Source organism: Puma concolor, chromosome D1 (genome assembly GCF_028749965.1).
Source record: "Puma concolor isolate L17-30 chromosome D1, mPumCon1.1.hap2, whole genome shotgun sequence".
NCBI lineage: Eukaryota > Metazoa > Chordata > Mammalia > Carnivora > Felidae > Puma > Puma concolor.
In genome coordinates, this window is record NC_141676.1 from 64,130,261 (window position 1) to 64,146,751 (window position 16,491).

Sequence of the window (16,491 nt, forward strand, 5' to 3'; positions counted from 1 at the left end):
TGATGGGTATTGAGGAGGGCACCTTTTGGGATGAGCACTGGGTGTTGTATGGAAACCAATTTGACAATAAATTTCATATATAAAAAAAATAAAATAAAATAAAATAGAAAAAAAAAAATAAATAAACTAACCTTTCCAATCTTTCTTTGGCAGTAGAGCCAAAATCTGTAGCATAGATCCGACTGCAGTGATTAAAGACAAAATATAGGTAAAGTATCATGGAAGGCCTCATGTGGCATGTTATAATTATTGACTGCTCAATTAATAATATTCAATTGAATAATTTGAAGTATTGTACCACTTTCCCAATTTTTACTTCAGCGCTTGAAAATTAAATTATTAATCAATAATTAAATGAGTTATATGATTCAATATAAACTAAGAAATATAGTTCTCTCTCTATCATTGCATTTGGAGAACATGCCCAGGTAAACTTTTACCAAAACTGAGGCATAGTTTTGATTTGGTGTGGCTTTTAGGACAGCTATACTCCAAGTTTACTTTTGGTTCCTGGGAAATGAGGACTCTGTAAAAGTCACTCCCCCTATGTGGCACTCATATTCCAGAACTGAAAAGGAGATAGAGTGACAGTGTCACTGCCCATCTGGACAGATATGGCATACATATGTGTATTTATAGGTAGAGAAAAACAACAGTCATTGCAAATAACAGCTGCGTAAGACAAGTTACAAAGTCAATTACTATATGTGTTAGTTTGTGGTTAAATCCTCACTGTTCCAGGGCTGTTGCAGTGTCAGCAGGAGCCTGGTTTGTTTCCTTAATAATATACACACATGCACACATGCATGTGCACACACACACACTAACCTTAACACTACAGGTATTTGTTAAGCATTCACTTAATGACAGCCACCGAATGACAGCCACCATGTCAGATGCTTAACAGGTTATCTTTTACTCTCACAAGTCTTGCAAGGAATGTATGCTTACACTCATTTCACAGAAAAGAAGCTGAAATCAGAGAGATAAAGTAATTGTTCCAGTGTAAACGGATAGACTGAAAAGAAGTAGAATTAGGATTTGAATCCAGACCTTCTGATTGAAGCCCAGAACTCTTTTTACTCAGTCGCTGGTGACTCTTTCATTTCTAAGGTTTGGTCATTTTGATATCTATTTTGAAGAATTAGAGTGAAGTTAGCATTTAACATGCCTGGAAAAAAGTGGGACAAGACAACTAAATGTCTACTCCTCCCCTTTCATTTTGAAGATGTGAGAACTAACCACAGGGGTTATTGAACTTGCACAGCTCACAGAGCTATGTGTAGGCCACGTCTTCTGAGCCTTTCCATGACCACAGCAAGCATGGAGGATGGTGAAATCGAATCTCCTATGATGACTTGGCAGGTTTTGAAAGTAGGAAGGCAGACTGAGAGGCCTCCGCGGCTCTGAGCAATGCAAGGCTCTACTCACTGTCGCTAAGGGCACTTGAGCAGAAGACAGAAAAATGCAGGCAGGAGGGCCCACTGACAGAATCATTTCTTTAAAAGCCTACCTGAAATTTCACCAACTAATAACTTCAATCTGCACCATGATTGCAGCGCATGTAGTATTTGTGCTTGGAGAGCATCAGAGTCCAAAAAGAAATAGATTTTGAAAGACTTATCATGTTGAAGGGGGGTTAGACTTATCATGTTGAAGGGGGGTTAGACTTATATCGCGTATAACATAATATTTTTGGAAAAGAAAACAAAGTCAGATGGCTGGAAAGGGAGGGTTGTGAAAAGAAGGTAAACCAAAATGTAGCATAAATGTTTTTATAACCATTTCGTTGTGTAGTGTCTGTCATGGGGTTCTTCATCTACCATCTTTCTTCAGAAAACTGCCCACCCCCACCCCACCCTTCTGCATAAACCTAGTGACCATGGGAGCAGCCACCATTCAGTGCAGTGGCTCCTGATGTACCTGATCCTTTTGGGGGCAACTAGTGCCATTAAATGAGATTCTAAATGGAAACAGAATGTCCTTGGTGACTGAGCCTGAACGGTACAAAACTTCCGAACTCACATTTTCTAACAGGTAAAGAAAGTAAATCTGCAGCACAAGAAAACACTTGAACCAACTATTAGGAAAAAAGAAAAAAAAAAAAACCCAGAAATCAAAAAAATGGTGCAGTGTGGTTGCTCTGTGAGGGTCTGCACTGTTTTACTAATTCCCTTCTTTGTTCAAGCTATGTCTACTGGGGTTTCTTCCTCTTTCAGTCGAAGAGTTCTAGCTACTAGAGTGAACACCTCTATTATGAAATTAAAGGAAGAAGAAAAAAGAAGGGAGAAGGGGGTAGGAGGAGGATCCCCAGTTCCTATATTTGTATGTTGATAAGCCAGTAACAGCTTGAGGGCCTGAAGGACTGAGACACATGACTTAGAGAGGCCCTGAGGAAAATATTCTGTGAGGCTGAAGTATAAGGTTAGGGTCCTTGAGGGGCACCTGGGTGGCTCAGTCAGTTGAGAGGCCGACTCTTGATTTTGGCTCAGTTCACGATCTTACAGTTTGTGGGTTTGAGCCTGTGCTGACAGCATGGAGCCTGCTTGGGATTCTGTCTCCCTCTCTCTCTGCCCCTCCCCCACTCAAGCTCTCTCTCAAAATAAATAAATAGAAACTTAAAAGAAAAAAGAGAGTTTAGGGTCCTTGAGATATACCTTCATGCACCATGCACACAAATACAAGTATACAATCATACATACAATTATGAATTACGCATTTATCTTTGACCCTTTTCAAGCACTGACTCTTATTTGAGGTAGATATTACTTTTCCTGAGGTAGAATCTAGTATCCTGATTTTAAAAACGGCGAGACTGAGATTTCAATAGATCAGGCATTATGCTCAAAGCCACAAAATCAGTTGGTGGCAGAACAAAGGCTTCAACTCAGGTCCTTTGAGTCCTCAGCTCAAATTCTCCCCTGTTTGACTTTGAGTCAGCACTCCCCGGACACCATTCAAGCAGAAACTGGATGGCTCTCCACAGGCAGGTGGGCAAGAGGATCTCTTCCAGGTATGAGAGTTGGAACTGAATGACAGGTCACCCCTCTTCTAGATCTATGTCCCTAGGAGATACTGAGCCCTTGACTCGGTACCGAAATCTACAATGGAATTATGTTTCCTGCTGCAAACTCTGAACAGTAATTGGTATTATAAGCAGGAAACATAACAATGAAAGGCATTTAAACCTCCTGTTGTTAAGAATCTTTAGGTCAATAGCGGCATTTTAAAATCAATTTGAGGGTTTGCTGGAAGATACAGAAGAGAAACTACAATCAACGTAATAAGGTTAGATAACCCTAGTCATGTTAATAGCCACCTAAAGCTTGACATCAATCCCTTACATTGATTCTCACTTACAGTTTAAAAAAAAAAGAAAAGGAAAAAAATTAGGAAGGACGAGCATAATACATAATCTCAGTGAAGCATCAAATTAGTATAAATAATGATTAAGAATAATTGCTCCTGTTATTGGAGAACACGTTGAAAATGAGGTTTCCAGGATATCTGCTGACAATGAGGAGAGGCTCTGGCAGTTTCGGAATTCAGAGAAGGGGAAGATTAATTGGTGTTGCAAAAGTACACCTGTGATAGGGAAAGTAGAGCTCACAGAGCTGGATAGAGGGTCAGATTCCTCCTCACCAGGGAGGAGCTGCTCCCTCATTAATGTTGGCAGGACTGGCGCCACCAAGTGCTTGGCACTGTGCTGCGCATGGCAGGGGATACAAAGAATACGAGATTGTCCGTTGGCGTGGTTATAAAGATGGTGTGATAATAAGAAGAAAGCTGAATGTGAAGTCAAAATCCTGTGTTTGCATCCTACCCCACCAGTTACAAGCTCTGAGTCTTTTGTATTCTCCTCTCAATCTCAGTTTCCTTATCTGTCCAAAGGAATAGTAATGCCTACTTGCAGAGTTGTGAGAGGAACCGCATAATGTGTGTATAATGATCCCACCAAATGGCACATAATTTTTTCCCCAAGGATAAGAGAATTTCTCGGAGCCAAATAGCTAGTCATTGGAGGATCTAGGTTTCACACCCATGTTATCCTTATCCTGGATCCCAAGTTCCTGAGCACTAGGCATACTTCGCTGTCTCAGAAATTACATAGCCCAGGGGTTCCAAATACAGTATACACCATGGACACTACTGCTATCCCCTCACTCCCACACACGTACATTCTGGCAACCCAAGGTTTGAAACTACAGGCACCATGAGATTAACGAAGTAGAATTTTGCTGAATGAATACAATTTTAGCCAAAAAGCAATAAAGCAAATGAATTTAAATAAGACTATCAGAGATAAATGTATGACATTCACCTCGTCATGTCAAATACTGACAAACACCTGGAACCCATCATGAAACTATAAGCCATGTGAGGGCAGGAACTATGCTTGATTTTGCTTACCTCTGTATTCCCTATATCTAGCATTGGTGGTACTCAATAAAAATTCTCTGGGGGAATGAATACGTTAAAACGAGGCATTAAAAAATATTCCTTTCAGATTTTTGTAAAACCCTGGTTGCTTACAACATAGCTACTTAACATGCTTTTTTCTTAAAGGTGAGAACTTTTGAGGACTATAGAAGTTACTCAATTTGCTCATGCAAATGCCAGAGCTTAGCAGAAACTAGTCACGTGACCCCTAGTTGAGAATATTTAGATCCATGGGCACATTTATTGGCTTACAGAGGGGAAGGCCATGGAATGAGTGGCTTCACGAGAAAAACCATCAGAAAGCTGCAGAGGCCAGTCTTGAATATAACTGGTTCATTTTTTGGTATCTTCCTTGTGAATTTTGACTGATGGAGATGAAAACTCTTTTGGATCTCTCTGGAGTCTTCTGTCCAAGTTTGTTCTGACTGACACACTATAGAATTGCTGCTAATTAGTATGTGAAGGAATGTTAAGGTCAGTTAAGTCTAACAAACAACTGGGTTTACATTTCTTTCCTTTTTTTTTTTTTTTTTTTTTTTTGGTTAGGCTGAGGCTGTTCTGCTGGGTTTTTACAAGTATGCAAACTCTCGAACCCGCTTCAGGATTTTTGGTGGGAATAGCAAGTGCGTGCCCAACTTTTGAATATTTGTTTATTCCCACATACTTTTGATCATTCACTTACTCAGACATTTATCTATCCATTAACTCCCTCTTCCATTCATTATTGCAAATGTTTGTTCAGTGACTTGCAAACATGTAAACCACTGACCTAAATGTTCAAGTTGGTCTGCAGTGAAATACTTTACAACACATCTCCAAGAGCTTATGAGATATCTTGAATGCACATTAAATGCAACATGTCCAAAAGAGTGTTTTTACATTTCAAGCCTGCTTCTTTTCCTGTGGTCCTTATTTCAGTTATTGACACACCCATCTACCTACCCATCTGGAACAATATGAAAACCTTAGAGTTATTTTTCATTTTCTTTTCCACGCTTCATACAATTAATTTTAAAATTCTGCTGACAACTATCTAAATATTTTATACACTCATTTTAAATATCTCTAGTTACACTTCTCTCCCCCAGCCATGCCTCCCACATTGACATGATTTTTTCAAGCACTGAGTAGCACCTACTCCTGTATGGCTGGAGATACACAAAGGAGAATGCCTAAGGTCACAGTTATAGCATTCCTGCCCTCATGGATTTTGAGATCAAGACCACCATTTAATCCGTGGAGCAAACTGAGAAGCAAAGTCACAAAGCTGAATTTATTGTAAGTAGTAAAGAGTTTGCTGGGCAGACTAGGAAAAGCACAGATTTCAAAAAGTGGTAGACTTTCCAAAGTATTGAAAGGGTTGGTGTAAGGGAAAAGTGTAATTGTGGATGGGACTGCTGGCTTGTGGGCACTCAGGAGTGTATTCATTGGACAAAGTTCTCTCCCAGTTGGTTGGCTGTCATATGTGAGGGAAATGCCAATGATATTCACTGAGGCGCGTGGCTTCTGATCGGTTAAACAGATTTAAAATGGGTTCTGGTAATTTCAAAGCTACAGAACTGCCGTTGATCAGTTAGGGAAGTTTGGAGCTGCTTTTGGTGACTACCAGCAGTTACAAAATAATCAGTTTTTTCCTATGTATTTGGAATTAAAAAAAAAAAAATTCTCATGAGCATTCCTTTATACCCACCACTTCCGCTCAAAGTAAAAGCCAAAACTCTCACAGCAGTTTTTAGGATTCTATACAATCTGTTCCCATCCACCCTATAGACCATTTACTCTGCAACCTTCACCCCTTTGCTGATTACGCTTCAGTTACTCTGCTGTGCTCCTAGTCCTGTTTCCATCCCAGGACTTACAGATATGCTTGATGGAACGTTATTCCCCCAAATATCAGTATGAATCAATCCTTGTGTCCTCTGGTCTTTGCTTAAATTACACCTTCACCTTCTTAGGGACACCAGTCCTGACCACCACCCACTTTACTCTTTAACATTGCAACCCTACTCATCTACTCCCCCTGATTTATTTTTATTTGATCTAAATAAATGATTTATTTATGTCATCATTTAACATAACACACACATAAACACGTGCATATACACGTGCACACATATATACACATGTTTTTAAAGTATTGATTTAGTTTCTCTCTCTTTACACCAAAATGTGAGGTTCATGAGGGGCAGAAGTTTTTGTTAAAGTACTGTGTTCCTATCTTCTAGAATAATTAATACCTGGTACACAGTAGGACTTGATAAATATTCATTAACTCAATTTCTTGTCTGCTAAGAGTCCCCTATGTAGTTTGCACACCTTCAACTGCCCCTTGATACTTTCACAACATCTATTCTTTGCATTGTTATCAGTGCCATTGTCTCAGAAACCAATTAGATGCCTTAAATCTTATTTGTAAAGGAAAGGAGGGAAGAAATGTGGTAGAGTTTGAAAGAGAAGGAAAAGTTCCAAGGATAAATGGAATTTGGATGATGGCACTCTCTGCTGAAAATAATTCAGCATTTCTCCACTGCATTTAGGATTAGTTCCAAAGTCCTCATTGTGGCTTGCAGTGTGCCTCAACTAGTATTTCTACATTCATCTCTGGTCTTCTGTTCATTGTTTTTCTCCTTTATGTGAATTCTCTAAACATGCCATGTAGTTGTATGCCTTATGGCTCCAATTATGTGGTTATTCTCTCTGTAAAATTTCAATCTTTAGGTTGTACTGAGTGGATACTTCAAGTTCTAACTTAAAAGCTACCAATTCTGTGAGGATTTGCCAGATTCCTGCTAAATCTGTTTAATCTCTTCATCCTTCTCCCCACTGCTGCATGATCATGACTCTCTTAAAGAATTTAACTTATGATAATAGCTTCTGACTCTTGACAAAACTCTCAACTAACTGAAGGTGAAATCACACTATCGCTTCGTCATCATCATATCACCAGGAAAGGAGTTTTTGTTACCAGCATAGCACCTAGCAAAGAGAAGATGCTCTATAAAACTTTCCTGAATAAATGGATAACTTCATAGTAACTTTAGGGGTTACTATGTATAACATAGTAACTTTAGGGGTGCCTGGGTGACTCAGTCGGTTAAGTGTCCTACTTCGACTCAGTCGGTTAAGTGTCCTACTTCAGCTCAGGTAATGATCTCATGGCTGGTGGGTTTGAGCCCCGTGTCAGGCTCTGTGCTGACAGCTCAGAGCCTGGAGCCTGCTTCAGATTCTGTGTCTTCCTCTCTCTCTGCCCACCACTCCCTGCCCCCCTCCACTTTTGCTCTGTCTCTCTCGCTCTCTCTCAAAAAATAAACATCAAAAAAAAAAAAAAAAAAAAAGGAATCTTCATAGTAACTTTAGAGAACAAAACTACTATTTTTGCCAAATAATAGCTAATTAGAATTGGGGCTTCATATGTACTGGACATTTTGCAAGTTTCAACCTATTTAGCCTTTCCATTACCCCCATAAAATATCACCATCTCCTTTTTACAAAATAGTTAACTGAATCACACATCAATCAAATAACTACTCTCAAGCACACTGCTTTTAAGTTGCAAAACTGGGGTTGAAACCCATGCAATTTACTTCTACATTATGCATTCCGAACCATTTACTACACAGGCTTCCTACCAAGTAGAGCCCCAAAGATGCGGGCAAAGACTGGTTTGACTATTCAACACCTGAGTGACAATGGGCAGGTTATTTAATCTTATGAAATAGAGTTTTTGCATTGGTGATGTAAAAATAACAATATGTAATTGGCAGGATTGCTGCAATAACTCAAATCAATAATGGACATGAAGTTTCCATCCCTTTCCCTGGTGGCTTGCATGGCACTAATAGAGAAGCTGACTTATTGGCTAGGTTTACACTTGCCTTGATAACTTATGGCCCATTAAAGTAATGCAGCACCAAGTCGATACTCTTATAGAGTTTCTAAAATCCACCCCATTTTCCTTCAATTCAAGTCAGCAGAAAGGACTTAATGTTTTTCTCCATGAGAGTTCTGCAGAAAAATAAGATGAGTCATCACCTTCTGTCTGGACCTCAGTGTAGAAAGCCCGTGTTGAACTCCATGCCAATGCCTATTCATGTATGTTAAGTGGCTCCTTGCCCTGGGAAACATTAATTGAACCTGGGGGATAAGCCAGCAATGTATTTCTGATCCCCCTTTGAAAGAGAAGGCAACAAGCCCCAAGTTGTCCAAACGGGAGGCAGGGAAGAGAGAAAGACAGGGAAATTATTCAACTGATTCATTATTGAGAACTCATGACAATGTTTTTCGTTTTTGTAGCATTTATAGTTTACAAATAATTTTAAATGGGCATAATCTCCTCCTTCCAATCCTGGTCAGGGTCAATGTCATTATTATAACTTAAAGATGAAGAGACTGAGGATCTAATAAATGGCATGTTAACAGACACTAGTTAGCAAAAAATCCCAATTTAACACCAACATCTTCAGGCCTTTGTCCTACAGGCCCTTTTTACTATACCCTACTCGCCATTCCAAGTGTAAGAAGGCAGAGTTCCTGAGGTAAATGCTTTATTAGAACAGCTGGCACCAGAATTTCCCTTAGGATTATATTATCTTGGGAAAATATATCTTGATCAGAAAAAAATTGGAGAAGATAAGAGTCTGTGGGAAAGCATGAACCAAGGTGAAGTTTAGGGACAGACAATAAGAAAGATACTTTTTACCATTCCTCTTGGTTTTTATCATTTGCTTACTTTAGTAGTCATACGTGGGAAAAGAAAACTTAACATTTTATATGATCATGAGTAGGTGGATGGCTATAAAGATACAAACCTGAACATTACTGATATTGCTGATTGCACACATTTACCTTCCTTCATCAATAGAATCTGTTTTTATATTTTACGAAGTAAAACAACTCAAAATACTCAGAGGTCTATGGAAAAGCAGAATGCATCCAGATGGCCCAGGTAAGAAAAAGACAAGAAGAAGAGATGAGTTTGCCCAGGCTTGAAGTGAATGTCTCTGAAATATATTTGTCAATGTTCTCACTGACAGTAAGGGGCCATCAGCTTTCCCTAACTTAATTTCACTTCCTGCTGTTTGTACTAGAACGGAGTTACAGTGTAATTGTTTTCTTTTCATTATAATCTTGGCCATAAGGAGTCAGTCATCCCAGAACTCCCAGTCAGAAGTACTGTTTGAAACACAGTCCTGGATCTGGTGTCAACAGATGTGGGTTTCAATCCTGCCTCTGCCACCTAGTGTAAACGTAGATGATTCACTTTCCCTTACAAGCTTCTCATCATACCTATAAGAATTCTGGAGTTTTAACTAGATTTCAGATGTTTGTATGTGAGTAAAAGACTGGAGTTATGAGTCTGTTAGGAGTTTACTTCATTAAGCTGATTGGCAGAAAGTTTTCTTAACTTAACGCAGCCCATATCTACCCTTTTAGGAAAGAGAAAGGACAGGGAGAAAGAATACTTAGAAATGTGTATCCTAGATCAGAGGTCCAGCATCAGCATCTACCAGGGCCTGTTAGAAATGCAAATCACGGGGCGCCTGGGTGGCGCTGTCGGTTAAGCGTCCGACTTCAGCCAGGTCACGATCTCGCAGTCTGGGAGTTCGAGCCCCGCGTCGGGCTCTGGGCTGATGGCTCAGAGCCTGGAGCCTGTTTCCGATTCTGTGTCTCCCTCTCTCTCTGCCCCTCCCCCGTTCATGCTCTGTCTCTCTCTGTCGCAAAAATAAATAAACGTTGAAAAAAAAAAAAAAAAAAAGAAATGCAAATCATCAGGACCTACCCCAGACCTACTCAGTTATGACTTCTGGGGTGGAGCTCCATACCTGTGTTATATCAAGCCTTCCATGCGATTCCGATACTCACTAAAGTGAGAGAACCACAGTCCTTGAACCAGGGTGAAATAAGAAGTGAGTCCATGCAATCTCTGAGTTTGGTTCCCTTACCCATTCCCTCAGCCTCACACCTAAAACCTAGCATATAGGTTTGCAGGCAGACACTGGAAGAACACCTACTCCAGTGTTTCTCATCTATTGTTCCCTCTTTATGAGCCTAAAGAGTGCTATGCCCACCTTTAGTGTTTTCTAAATATGCACTAAACTGTACCAGAAAGCAAATCAGTTCAGTAGTCTATAACACTGCTTTGTTTTCTGTCTATTCACGCTTACCAGGAGATTCTTGCATGCCCATTCTAGGGGACCTTAACTTTCTCCTTATTCCCAACTCCAAAATCTACATGTATATTCTGTACACACTGCAATGTGCCCATATATTCTTTCTCATTTCATAATCACCTCTACCTCTCAAGATTCTAGAAACTGGCAGCCCTGCTCCATCCCAATGGATCATCCAGACGCCTGTAGGCTTTCTTATCTTCTCTTGAATCAATGCAATGTAAGCTTTGGTGAATTTTAGGAGCATACTCGTCACCTGCAAAGGTGGTTTGGCAATACCTACCTACTTTACCTACCTACTTCTGTGTCAGAGCACAGAGAAACTACCAGAACTATTTTCTGCATATTTGTTCAGGTTTAACATGTAGTTCGTTATCACAACACTTGGGCTATTTATTAGTTTCTATGCCACAGAAGCTGCTATGTAGTAGCTCATTTGTGGCAAATCTAGTCTCACTTGACTGCATTTCTCTTCTGAATGGAAATTGCTAAAGAGAATATAAAGGCCCAAAACCTACCCAAAGAAAACCAAAAGGAAGGCCCAAACTTGACACTCATAAATAAGAAGAAAACTCTTAGAAAAAGAAATCATACCAATCTTACTGAGAACTAATGGCTAGATTTCATATTTCAAAAAGGAGATGTGTGAAAAGAAAGTTGAAGTTAGGAATTATCAATTTATACTGTTTATTGTTCTTCTGTACTTTGCTATACTATAATACTATTTCCAAGAAATATTTTACCAACAGAATGCATATTGCCAAATGGAAGCAATTTTGTCTGAGTCATTCGGTGTGGCCAGCTGGTCACCAAGGGGAGGAATGACAATGCCTGGCCTCAGTTTCCCAGTACTATGAGGTCGGTGCTATAATCACCCACCCTGTTTTACAGAAAAGGATATAAGGACACAAAGACAATGAAGTCTCCCAACACTAAAAATCACTGTGAAGTGTGCAGTAGCTTCAGGCCTCCCAAGAAAATGGGGTTTAGAATTAGTTTGCAATCCTATAATTAGTACAGAAATCCAGGATGAGATTAGGGAACCTGCCCCTCTAAGTTTTCTTCTAGTTTCTGCCTTGCGTACACAATACGGGTGACCGAGCCCTTTCCTTGACCTCCTAGTTTTGTTCTAATTCCTTTCTGTGGGATTGTGGGATTGGAGTCGTTCACTTAGGCTTTGCCTACTTCCCTGGAGCTCACAGGTCCTGAATTTCACATTGACGCTAGAGATCAGATGCTGCCACTACAGCAATGTGTGTGTGTGTGTGTGTGTGTGTGTGCGCACGTGTGTGTGTTTAATGGCCTATACCTCAGATCAGACTCCCTTGGATGTCAAAGCTTGTCCAGACCAAACACAAGTCTCCAAATCCCTTAGGATGCAGACCAGTGTCATGTCGCCTCTGCCCACCATCCTGCAGCGGACCCTTCCCCCATGACTGAGCACACTGCAGGTTTCCCTCTGCAGCCTAGCCAGAAATCCATTCAAATGACATAATTTGCAGTGACCAGTGCTATTGTTCAAAGAAAGCTTTCATTTTCTTCTCCTGACATTTTCTCTTTTAAAACACAGGAACACAACAGATCGGAAAAATTTTCAGTGCTTTGTGAGAAGCCTACTATAGTATTTTCTAATAAAGGGACACAGATAAAAAGGAAGAAAAAGTGACCAAAAATTCAGATCCAAAAGAATTGTCACTTGCAATATTGCCCTTACCTTTTAATGCAAGAAAAGATCAAGTGTTCCAACGATGTCCTCACTCCTTCAGGGAAAAACCCCACAAAACATAGCTTCTGCTGAGAGAATAACGAATGAATGTTACTCATGGGCATCTAATGACTGAGTTTCGGAGCAGTCATAAGCATTTTCAATCATGGGCTTATGTCTCAGTACTACTAGTTTCAAAAGCCAATCCAGTGTTTTGTGAAATGCTGGGTGGGATGGTGCCCATACCGCCCTGGATATTAAGAGATCTAGGTGTTTATTCCTACTGTGCTCCAAATTCTGCGTTACTTCCTCATTTTGAGACTTCAAATGAAGATGAAGTGGAACAAGCAAACAGGGGCCAGATGCTAAGAGCTTTGTATGCCATATTATGATGTCTCACGTTTATCTTCTGTGTAATTATCGAAGGGATTTACTGAGAAGTTTTAAGCAGTGACGCGTTTTTGAGGAAATATGCTGCCAGCTGGGTGGGACTGTGCTGTGAGGGAGCAGGCATGGAGGCAGGAAGGCCATTTAGAACGATGGTAGATATCCCAGAGACAAGAGATGATGAGATTTAAACTATAGCGACGGTGGCAGAGTTGACACCGGACAATGCATCAAAGTGAGTGATCAGTGAATATTTATGGAAAGGAAAGGAAGGAAGGAAGGAAGGAATGAAGGAAGTAAGGAGGTGGGGAGGGAAGGAGGGAGGGAAGGGAGAGGAAGGGAAGGGAAGGAGTGGAGCTGAAAACAGCTGAAATCCCCTGAAATTTTCCCAGGTAGCGAAATGACATAGACCATATAAAATCTTTAAAAATCTTGTTCTTTTTTTTTAATGTTTCTTTGTTTTTGAGGGGGAAACAGAACACAAATTGGGGAGGGGCAGAGAGAGAGAGGGAGACCCAGAATCTGAAGCAGGCTCCAGGCTCTGAGCTGTCAGCACTGAGCCGTCAGCACTGAGCTGGATGCGGGTCTCAAACTCACAAACTGTGAGATCATGACCTGAGCCGAAGCTGGAAATTTAACCGACTGAGCCACCCAGGTGCCCCTAAAAATCTTGTTATATAGCAGCAGTTCTCAACCAAGTGGCACATTAAAATCATTTGAGTAACCTAAAAAAACGCTTGATGTCATGACTATATTCCAAACCAATTAAATTAGAACCTCTAGGGGTGGACCCCAGGCCTCAGTATTTTTTTAAATGCTCCCCAATGATTAGAACATGCAGGCAGGGACGAAAATCAGTGTTCTGTAGACTGTCTGCCTCTAGACTCAATCTCTGCTTAATAATCAGTTGCCATGGAAATTCATCTACCAGCTGGGTGAGTGTTGTCCAACCTCCAGGTTACTTTGAAAACTAAAAATAACTGATACTTTTCAATCATTGGAATAATAAATTTATTTTATGATCCACAGAGAAATGAAAAGTATTGCAGTAGGACCCACTCTTCCTCTCTGTATACCCTTTCAGGTGTGCTCGGTATTCTCTGCAGGTGGGCTCCAGGTCTACCTATTCACTAAACAGAACCAGAAAAGCCACTGGACGTTTGCTCTCCCTTGCTGCATAGGGTCACCTCTAAGGGTTCATCCAGCTATTACTTATTTATGACTCAGTAGTGGTATAGTGGAGGAAATATGCACAAAAGGCATGTAAGGCTTCAGTTTGTGTAAGGTCTCTGCTATTTAAGCTCTGTTGAGACACTGGGAAAATCACTTAAACTGGTGGAGACTCAGTTTCCTTATCTGTAGAATAGGGACACGAGGTCTTTATTCAAAATCTTTTCTTGAATTTAGGATGAGATAAGAGGTATCACTTTGTAAATTTCAACTGTCATCTAATATCTATAACAATAATAGGTGTTTCATTTGTCTGTTGACATCAACAAACATGATATAGGATTTTAAGATTAAAAGTAATTTATGCGGTATCTTTCCTTTGTTCTACCAGGTTTCTAAATACAAACATCCAAGGGCTCCCTTCTCCCTCAAAGTGCAGTCTTAAGCAATAATTTGGGTTGGATGATTTGTCACATTTTTCTAGGGATTGAAGGCAATGTTCAGCCTCAGCCTTGCTAGGGAGTAAGTCCCTGGTAATAAAGTCAAATCCTAAGAAGATCCTCTTCAGTAACAAACTGCCCTGGGGTTTGCTGACTGAAACGGGTGGACCACTCAGTGTTCTTGCAGGAAGAGTAAATATATCATGAAATCACCTCCATTTGCTAACCACCTCCTACTCGTGATCCCTGCAGTTGACAAGTGTGCCTCAGTATTGTTACAGATGCTCTGTTACTTAAAAAGCAAACTTGAGGAGAGATAAAAAGAGCAAAACAATTCATTTTCAATCTAATTAAAGTCATTATAAACAGCCTCCCGGTGCTTAACCTTTTTTCCTCCAAAATCCCAATCTTTCAGCTGAATGCTCAGATCTGGAGCTTCATTGAGGTTTTTCTTAATTGCCTTTCCATCACTAATGGGATTCACTTCATTATTACCTCTGCCAAAAGCTGCCTCCAACTTTCAGCCCCCATGCTGAGTCATTTACATGCCTATTTATAATGCACATTTTCACTAAATGGTGAGGTCATACCACCTCAAAGTTTAAGGAAGCTAATTTGGATTGTGGCCTCTTTAACTGGAAAGCACTGACTTAAATTCTATTTCCTTACATATCTATAAACTATCTCTCTCCAAACTTTTCCCTCTTTCTTTCCCCGATTCCTTCCTTCCCTCCTTTGTCCCTCTCCTCACTTGTTCCTTCCCACGCACATTCTTACAGTATCCTCACAGAGCAATTTTACTATTTCAACCATGTCTGTGACCACCTGATCACTATTTTTATTGAGCAACTATCTTACCACCTGATTTTATTTAACCCCAACAAAAGCCTATGAACTAGATTTTTTTTTTAAATTTTTTTTAACGTTTATTTATTTTTTGAGACAGAGAGAGACAGAGCATGAATGGGGGAGGGGCAGAGAGAGGGAGACACAGAATCGGAAGCAGGCTCCAGGCTCTGAGCCATCAGCCCAGAGCCCGACGCGGGGCTCGAACTCACGGACCGCGAGATCGTGACCTGAGCTGAAGTCGGACGCTCAACCGACTGAGCCACCCAGGCGCCCCAACCTATGAACTAGATTTAATGATCCCAATTTAAAGGCAAGGGAATTGAAGGTTGAGAGAGAAAATATGGTGATGAAGAACACCAAGTTTACGATGATCAAAGTAGAATTTGAACCCAGCCCTTAACCTCTGCAAAGAACTGAGACCATAAAAATCATGCCTAATCACAGAAGAGAAACTACCCAGAGAGGGGCAGTGCTTGTGCAGGGTCTTTCAATGATTCAGGAGAGGATGTCTAGCAAGAATCCAAAACTATAAACTCCCACTGCCATTTTTTCCATCCCTCTTTCACCAAATCTCCTGGGGTAGAACATTAAGTAAGACACATTGCAAGCTATTCAAGGAGGGTGAATTAGCAGGGAGAGTAGGTTAAGAATGAGGGTAGATTCTCGCCTACTGCTAGGAAGAGGGCAGCCAGTGCCAAGTGGAGTTGGGGTCATTTTTGTTAGTTTGACGGTTTGTTAGCACAAGGTTTTGGAGTCAACATCTAAGGACTTCTACTTTCTCTGTGAACTGAGAGGGAGAATTCCTCTGTTGCATGTGAACAGGACTGTTGTGGTAGGGGCTTTGAGGAGAATGTGGACACATTTTTAAAATTATTTTTTGGAAAAGTGGAGGTACCTGACATCACTTTAGGTTTCTGATCTCATGTCTACCAAAGCTTGACTGGCCATGCATGAGTGTATGCACTAGAAGTAGAGATATCCAGAGAGATGTGTATGAACATAGCCTCTGCCTTCAAAGAGTTTACAGTTCAACTAGAGAAATGGGGCTAACATTGAAATAATGAACAAGAGACAGTTAAGAAATAAAAAACTGCAAAGGCCAAGTAAATTATGACCCATTCCTAGAACAAATATCTTGCAGACTTTAGAAATGGCAATTATGCAAAGATTTATTGAATTCATATGTTTAAGATACTGCTCATTGTTGTTTAAATAGTACCAAAGAAGATATGGTACTTGGGCACCTAGGTGGCTCAGTCGGTTAAGTGTCCAACTTCAGCTCAGGTCATGACTCATGGTCCGTGGGTTCAAGCCCCGCACCCAGCTCTGT

The 16,491-nt window shown here is 40.5% G+C and overlaps 1 protein-coding gene across 11 annotated transcripts in view; it reads right to left on the bottom strand.

Annotated features, from left to right (window-relative positions):
• The window catches only part of TENM4 (teneurin transmembrane protein 4), a 2,941,751-nt gene that overhangs the window by 1,583,999 nt on the left and 1,341,261 nt on the right, over positions 1-16,491 (bottom strand). For all 11 annotated transcript variants that reach the window (XM_086678435.1, XM_086678426.1, XM_086678434.1 and 8 more), the window contains one exon: positions 12,325-12,404. The gene's annotated coding sequence lies outside the window, so the exon portion shown is untranslated. The remainder of the gene's footprint in view (positions 1-12,324; positions 12,405-16,491) is intronic.